The sequence below is a fragment of the Necator americanus genome, chromosome II (genome assembly GCF_031761385.1).
Source record: "Necator americanus strain Aroian chromosome II, whole genome shotgun sequence".
NCBI lineage: Eukaryota > Metazoa > Nematoda > Chromadorea > Rhabditida > Ancylostomatidae > Necator > Necator americanus.
In genome coordinates, this window is record NC_087372.1 from 9,551,463 (window position 1) to 9,560,419 (window position 8,957).

Below are 8,957 nucleotides of genomic sequence, written 5' to 3' on the forward strand. Positions count from 1 at the left end.
GTTGAACTCATGCTTTGACCGCGACATACGCTGGAAATAACTTCCCTTATGCTCCATACAGTACCGCTTTAAGGCAGCATACCACGAAATAGAGGATATCTCCAGGAAGAGATAGGATTAGAAGGATAGTTCACGAACATGGGGCGCAAAGAGCGCAACCACGGGCATTTTCCCCTAGTCGTTCAGAAAAAAGACGTAGGAAACGGCTTTGTCACACGAAGCACCGAACAATGTGTCACGTCTGCGATAGCAAGAATACGTGGGCAAGCGAGCGAACAATGCATAGTGTGTTGATGCGGTTTCTACGCTTCCTGATGGATGCTCTACTTCTGTTATCTGCTCTAAATGGCGTAGGATCTTAATAGGTGCCTCGTAGGGGATCCGTTGCGATAAATCCATGCCTTTCTCTGGATGATTGGAAAGAATTGAGTGTTGTCGCGCTCCTACTCGTGAACTATGTATATATCTATCCCTAACTATTTTTTCGGAGATATCCCAACAGCTCATAAAGAAATGCTGTGACCACTCGCACTTCGGTGTTCTTTTCCATAGTTGGGAAGCAACAGCACGGAAAACATCTTTAGAGATAATCGCAGAATGTAAATAATTCAAAGCGGTCCTTCTAATTTGGTAATACTGATGAAACAGCGTTATTCATGGTGGTGAAATGGTTCGAATGGCAATATTTTCAGCAGAGTACATACATTTTTCGTCCCACCATGTTAATGTTATGACTAGCGCGTTTGAATTTCAAACGAACCCCAGAAAAAAAAACAATGCACACTGGTGCCCAAAATCATATTGCTCTACTAGATAATTAATTATTCTCCAGTGGTTTCCCCAATCCATACACATTCTTCGATATCCTCAGAATCGGACTACAAAAAGTCAAATGTGAATAGATAATTACTTTATGGACTATAAGACGCAAAAAAATAATAGAAATAATAAAAATAATAAAATAAAATAATAAATAAAAAATAAAATAATAAATAATAATAAAATAGTAATAATAATAATAAGAAAATAAACAAAAATAAAATACAAAATAACCTATGGATCCAGTGCAGAATGTAACCTAGTTTTTTTTCCACCTAATTTTGCCTACAGTTGTATTAAAAGTAGAATGGAAAGAAGTACAAAACAGCTTAAGTCGGCTACAGAATCCACCCAGAATTCACTTATGATAATTGTGGCCGTTGCGGTGGAAGCAATTTGCGGAAGTAAATTTTTCTGCATAAATACTTAACAAATGTTGAAATAGAATTTACAGTCATATTCTATCGTCTGGAATATATTTGTGGTGCCAAATATTCTTAGCAATAAATCCGATTTTTTTTTCCTTAAAAAAAGGTTTGGTGTTCTAGAGAATCCCCGACATTTCTTCCTCTTTTCTTCTCAAAAACATGGACGATGCGAAGAAACGCGTTAATTGCCACGCATCACAGCAGACATTTCTGGCGCTGATGTTCGACAATAACTAGGACGAACACTCCTTCATCGATGGTTACCACCGCAACTTACTAGACCCACGAATTAACCATAATTTAATAAAATTTGAAAGAAGAATAACACTTTTCCACTGTAGCTTTCATCTTATAAGAAACTACAGTGATTCTAGTAGGCTCACATTCCGTTCGGTAATTGCACTGTAGTTTATTCGGCAGTAAACAAGCAACCACAACTTCCAGTGGACACACGTTCTCAGTTCAAGAGTGGACTACGGACCACACTGAACATGTGCGTTCACATATGTAGGCAGGTATTTTACGCTATGAAAAGATATCTGTAATGATGACCACATTGGATACAGTATCCAAATACGTATTGTAGAGTCTAGAAAAGGTCATACGGTATCGCTGTGTGAGTATCCGAAAGAGCACTGCACAAAATATATTCAATGTACAAATTAGATACAGGCGACAAATGCTTCAACGTCTGAAATTCTTACCGATATATCTCCCGAAACCTAGCCATTATCATAAAACACGGATCCATAGCTGACCCTTTTCATATTTAAAACATGTGAGAGAAATTTTTGATGTTCCAAAGCAGAAATTAACGAAGCACTTCCGCCCTAGCAATTGCCGAAGTTGAGATTCGTAAAACGCCCTTTGTGGTGGTTGTTAATATGAGCGTCAGCCCACAGGAGACCAATGAATATCAGAATAGAAAAAAGTGGAGATTGGTTTCCTACATCGTCAAAAAGTACAAACATAACCGTCACAAAGTCCAGAACAAGATGGCCCTTTTGAACCATATGCTCTGGATGTCCACCAAATTAAAGGGGCTATGTTATAGATCTCTGCATGGATTCAATGCGATGAATTTCTATAGCTGCTACGCCGCCGACGAACGACCCGCATCTGTCCGGCGCCCCCGCACCCGATTATCGTCGACGCGATGGCGGTGATGGTAGTGGTGGCGGCGACAACTGGATGAGATGAGACGCACAGGCGGCAGAGGGTTCTAGTCGCCAGACGCCAGCGGCGCGGCATCGGGCGCCAATCAATGCGGCGACGGCCTTGGCGTTGGCGCGTTGCGCCGTGCGACGCGGTCAGGCGCCCGGAGGCGCGCGCCATCCGCTGCCACAACACATCGCTGGTGCCGCCGTCGTCGTACGCTCATGCGAACACACATCGACAATCCTCCCGTTCCGTGTGCCATTCTGATAAACAGCTTTGTTCTCGCATTTTTCGATCGTATAAGAGTATTTCTGTGCGGTGTAGATGTCTTTTGATCCGGTATCTGGCTGAGTATCCGAAGGGATTATGCGTTAGGCAGTGGTATTCGGTTCTCAGTAGCATGGAAAACACCTATTTACCATGCGCCTAGTAGTCTTTCCGCCTCCTAAGGAACTTACTACATATCGCGTCGTGAAGTCTATCCTTACTGTGAACGTTTCATATAGTCACTATGTTAAAAATCGGATGGACTTGCAATTTTGCAGCTACGATGATGTAAAGAATTAGTTTTAGTAAATTGGAATTTGTAAACAAAATAAGGCTGAGGAGGAAAACCTTCACAGACGCGAGAATGGAAATGATCCAAGTGGAAACTGAGATATTGCTCTTATCGCTCGATGTTTCTCTCACTGATTATAAATTGTCACGGCGTTATATCACAATAATTTCTGCATAATTTCCTTTGAATTCAACTAACTATTGAACTATCAAACTATATAAGATATTGAAACTCAGGATATTTTTGAAGGAATGGAGAGATTTCAACAGGATATGTAATGATAAGTAATGTCATATAACCTTTAACCTGTCTCTTCTTTTTTACTTCCTCTCTTTCTCCTCCTTTATTGGGTCTACGTAGAGGCAACTGCTGTGGTCGATTGACCTAAGTCCTTTGTCGGACCGATTGCGGTTGTTAAACATCTCATCGCTGACACATTTTTAGATATTTTTAGATAGCTAACGTCTTGGAATCAGAATTTTTTCTGTGGATATTGCAGTGGATGTTGACATACTTTTCGTCAACTTTCCTTTGCTTCATATTTACTCAAATATTACACATTTGGTACTTTAAAATACCCAATGACAGCAAAAACTTTAGGGCTCCGCATGTAGATAACATATTCTGGCAAAGGTTGAAGAAAAGGATCTGCCAGCTTTTGTGCCAGATGTTCAATCAATTATTAAATTTTCTTCTACTAATTAGTCCTATTTGTAAGGTTGTTTTCCTACTGAGTGGTGCTGGTGTCATCAGATGGTGAAAAACCAGAAGCTCTGACGACAAAGGACATTTTTTGTCCTTTTGCATGTTTGAATGGAATGGGAAGAGGTTTTTAATCAAAAGGGTTATCTATGGCTGTAGGGATTTGCTGCAAAACGTATAACTCAAGTGACTAAATGAAAAGGAAATGGAACGTACAAAAGAGTGCGAAAAGTACGTTGCTATTCAGATTTTATTTCTTTCCATTACATTCGAAAATCACGGCCAAGATTTATTGGCAGTTAACTTCTTTACTTCAGTAGTTTATGGTCCGAAAGTATGTTAGATAGAAAAACTTTCTCCGTTGGTAGCATAATGCCATATCATATGATTATTGATCGGTTGCATTTTGGGACGCAATTCACTTAGGCACCGGGTGAATGGTTTACGACGACCGTGGGAATTGTTCTCTCATCTTTAATGATTTAATCGGATTAGTTTCACCGGGGCTATAAAGGACGTAGACATTGAATGCGAAATAAATGACTCTAAAATTGCCAATTATTTTGCAATTAAAGGTTTTGAGGAGAAACTGGGCCCAAACATTGTTTGCGACACGCATCTCTCACAATTTGTATGTTCTGAGCGCATCGGAAAAAAACTATCGTTGAATTAGCTGAGGAATTTTTCGACTGATGTGCCCATCTCAATTTATCGCTATTTCAGTGATGTAACGGAATTGGCTAGGCAAAACAATAGTGGTGTTTGCTTTGCTTCACGCCAGTAAGCTGCGAAAATTACAGTGTTCAAAGCATCAAAAGTCAAAATTGGGGTTATTGAACGTGTTTGTTCAAAAGTATACAAATTGCTGTGAAAGAAAACATTTGAGGGCAACTCTGGGGAACTTTTGAAAAGGTGCTACGGTTCATACAAGGCCACCTTTAAAAATAATTGATTGAACATCTGGCGCAAAAGCTGGCAGCTCCTTTTCTGACCTTATTCCATTTTCTTCTTTAAATCTACAGTTTATAAAGAGTGTGCGAAATCGATAGTCAGAAGTCGTCTATTGGCGACAAAGCCTCTCGTGAAGGTGCCAATTTCAAATGACGGAGTAAATGTTGAGTTATTTCGCTAGGAAACCTCCCAAAAGAGTATTTCCCAGGAGAAATAAGCTAATTGTAGTCACCATAGAAGAAATATAATAGATTGTAGTCCGAAGATGGTGGGAACCGGAAGCACCCGAAATGAGGCGCTTTGGATAATTCGTGGGAAGATGCTAGCCATTTTCGCTCGAATGTTAAAATTACTCTTCTCGAAAGAAGAAAGGAAAAAAGGTCCTGAGGGACGTTATGCTCTATTATTTTTGGGATGAACTGAAGGACAAGAGGAACAAGAAAGTAGTAGAGAATGATAAGAGAAGAAAACTACGCCAACACTGACTTCTACTGATCTCATTTTTTATAAAATTTTTGCTCACAGCTGTGTTCATAATCATGTACGTCATCATCATCTCATCCATTTTAACTAAATTCGAAACAAGCTCAAAGATTTCCTTTCGCATTAATTCTCCTCATATGCGTATGTACAGGACCCTTTTATACAAACTATCTGGAGTAACAATGTAGGAATTATTCCGGATTCACATGAGTTCTTGATTGAGCTTGAAATTCTATTGTTGTCTAGATGAAGTCTCAAACATTTATAATGTTATTCGTTCATCACTAAACAAATTGAAAATAAATATGTAAGTGGATAGATGAGTTTGCTGCATCTTATACTCGGATCAAAATGACGTGAGTATAAGTGACAGCAAACTCGTGCATTCGTTTATTCGTTGCGCAATATACGAGCAACATTACGAATGTATTGTGAGTGCTTTACTCATCCCCACAGTTCGACCGCGGAAAGCAGGGTTCCCATTGCTAGTTCCACCGTGCCGCTTCGAGCGTAGCCGATTATGCAATTGCACCAGGCTGTAGGCCCTTTACATTAGCATTACTGCGTTGAGATTGAATAGATGTGAAGAGAGAGCAATTTGATGTTTCGCTTACGGATTTCCTGCGCAGCATATCTTTCGGACACAAAAAAAGTCTCAATTACAACTCCTCGACTTTCTACAACGTCTACAAATGAATTCTACAAAAATTGCACGATATCAAAGGTAGGAAGCAAGGAGTTTTCTAAAATCAAATGCTGCCATTTGTGCAAATTTTCTAATGTAAATCATACTGATGCAAATATTAAGTTCATCAATGAATAATGACTTTTTGAAGTTTAAACTCGCGCACAGAAAAAAAAGTTTAACGTTATGTAACGCGTTATTCGAAATGGCGTTTTTTCTCTACAAGAGAGTACCTTTGTTATTTTTTCTAAAATTTTTAGATAAATATTTAGATAATTGTGATAAAGCAATGACTAGTTCTTAGAGGGACTGATCTACAAAGGCAATATCTCTGAAGATTTCAACTTTGTTCATATATTTGTTAAAAAAAAAAACGAAGTACATCTGCAGTCAATCAAACACTGGTTGACGTCATTCTGGATTGTTTTTTTTTACTCGAGAACTTTGAAGTAATTTATGTCAACGTCAACTTTTCGAATATTCGACGACGACGCCGATTAGTAAAAACTCAGCCATATTTATGACCGGAGACACATTCGACTGGCGCCGCTTGTCAGTGTTAATGACCGCGAATGAGCAGCTGGTTTGTGTTCCCCCACTACGTGATTAATTCTTTGAACGTTTGTTCGGAGAAGAAAGGAGTAGGATTTTTTTAGAAAAGACAGTCGAAAGCAAAAAAAAAAAACGGACGAAAAATGCAGCAATTAAGAATTAAGAAATCACAAAAAAAAAACAAAATAAATTAAAATCCACAAATGTAAACATGAAGACCCGGTCGTTAAAGAATAAAATGAAAATACAACAAGTCAGTACATTCCTGGACTTTCAGAACAGAGTCCGTAGTTCAAGGGTAAATCATAATGCGAAGCAATTTTTTGGGATTCTTTGCTGGTGCACGTCAACAATACAACCACAACAATTTGCAGTCAATACAAATAGAAGTCCACGAATGTTGGCTACTACCGTCGATTCCTGAACAGTCAATGCAAGTAATTGAATTTAAATAGAAAAAAGAAAGCTGTTGTAGCTAGTTTTCGATACAACTTGTCGACAGTGCGCTATTATTGTGGGAAAAAAAAACCAAACTTTGGTTATTTAGAGTTTCTGAGGGTAGGGGGTTTCCTTTTACACCAAGCCGAAGTTCACCACATTAAACCCACACCACGTTGGCATTAAAGTAGCATCACACAGTGAAATAGAAGTCTTTTGGATCCTATCTTTACTTCAACGCCCAGATTTATTGTGGAACAAGCGGTTGCCACATATATTAGCAGGATCAGAACGACATGAAGTTCGGGTAGCAGTCAGAATCCAGCACGGACCCATCCTAGCACTATCCATCGCTGCAGTTCGCGATAGTCCCGCGTCCGATTCCAACCGTCATCTCTCTCTCTCTCTCTCTCTCTCTCTCTCTCTCTCTCTCTCTGTGCAAACGAAGCGCTATGAAACCACGTTTGGTTTGCTTCACATATTCATTACGTCCAAAGCACTTACTTCTGTAATTGTTTCTATCATTGGAAGTAAAAGGACTGTATCCTACTCTTTGTGCACTTCTCCTGCTTTGTTGAACGATTATAAAAGTGGTATTCCTTTAGTAGTGCCGATAGAAAACTGCTGCACCGTCAGTTGGAAAGATGGTCCATTCACTTCTCATCACATGCCATAGCAAGGATGTTCACTTTTTGGTCTACATTAAAGGCAGCATACCACGAATCTGAGGTGGTGCGGATTTCAGGTGGGGTATCCGTATACGGTGTCGGGGATTATGGAGACGGGGGTAGTCCCGCTTAGCTCTCCCTGCATCACTGCAAACAGCCGCCTCCAGAATCCTGTTTTGTACGACGCCATCTACTGCAACGCTCCACCCCTTGCGCCGCCTCCGCCCTGCGATTCGTCGAAAATCAATTCGGACTGCCCTGATAGGCAGTAAGGATAATCTACGAACCCGTATACGGATACTCCACCTGAAATCTGTACCACCTCAGATTCGTGGTATGCTGCCTTTAAGGGGAACCTGTTCAGCTTCCCTGCCTTCGGATATGCTACTTTTCCCATTACCTTTCACACTCCCCGCAATTTTTTTTCTTGGAATAGCATATCACTGGTGTACAGGTGGACAAACGAAACAACAATTTTCGAGGTAAGATTTAACTGAAAAACCTGTTGCAAGCCATTCTAATGTCGATGGAAAAACAGGCTAGAGTCTCTTAGACCGGTATCCAATAGAATTTTCCCCAACGAGTAAAAATTCTGTTGGAAGCTATGCTGAAAATATGCTTTGGTTGGATATATTGCTGTCCAATAAAAACTTATCTGCCGGCAAACGCATCATGCTGCGGAAATACGTTTCCAGTCGTTTGAGCACCAGGAATGTTTCAGCAACAAACGGCTGGGTCCCACGGCGAAGCACCGCTGCTCAGAGCTCGCGTCAGCAAAATAACTAAGTAATATTGGATAGGTTGCACGGTTGGCATTGGTTTAGCATAGTTGGAAAAAGATGTTCCTGATGGTTTCATTTCCATTGTATTTATCCCAAGGGCAGATATCTTGGATTCGGGCTCCAGTGTTACTGATTCTACTCCATTTCAATAGTACTAGTTTGAGATATCCTCTCCATAACCATAGAATGTTACTTGAAAGAACCGAGAGCATTTAGCTGAGTTGCTACGATGAAATCACTGCTTTCAAATAAGTAGTCGTTTGGAAGAGGGCTAAAGTCCCTACTAGGTTTTTTGTTTCGGTCTTTTGTTCCGAGTCTACTGTAGCCTGTGGACGGCGGCCTTCAAGGCGCCAACATAGTGTGGCGCCAACGCGAGACGGATTCAGCGATTAATGGACACATTTCTGGAGCGCCAGAAAATCCAGTCGACACCGTCTCGCGCTGTGCTCAGAAAGCGCCACCTGCGCCACACACTCTGTTGGCAGCCTTAAGTATCGCTTCCCTTCTTTATTTCTCACTTATCGAGGTAGTGAGATAGGTGGCAGTGGAAATACTACCAGTGCGTCATTGTTGTTCTCATATGTGAACTAGTTATAGTCTGGGCAGAAATGTGATTGGCAAACGGCAAGGGACTAGCATGACTATGCCGTAATGCGAATGCTAAGCAGAACAAATATGGAGGGAAGTGTAGTTGTGGGGGAGGTACTCAACCGCGCTTTTATTTCTGGGGCT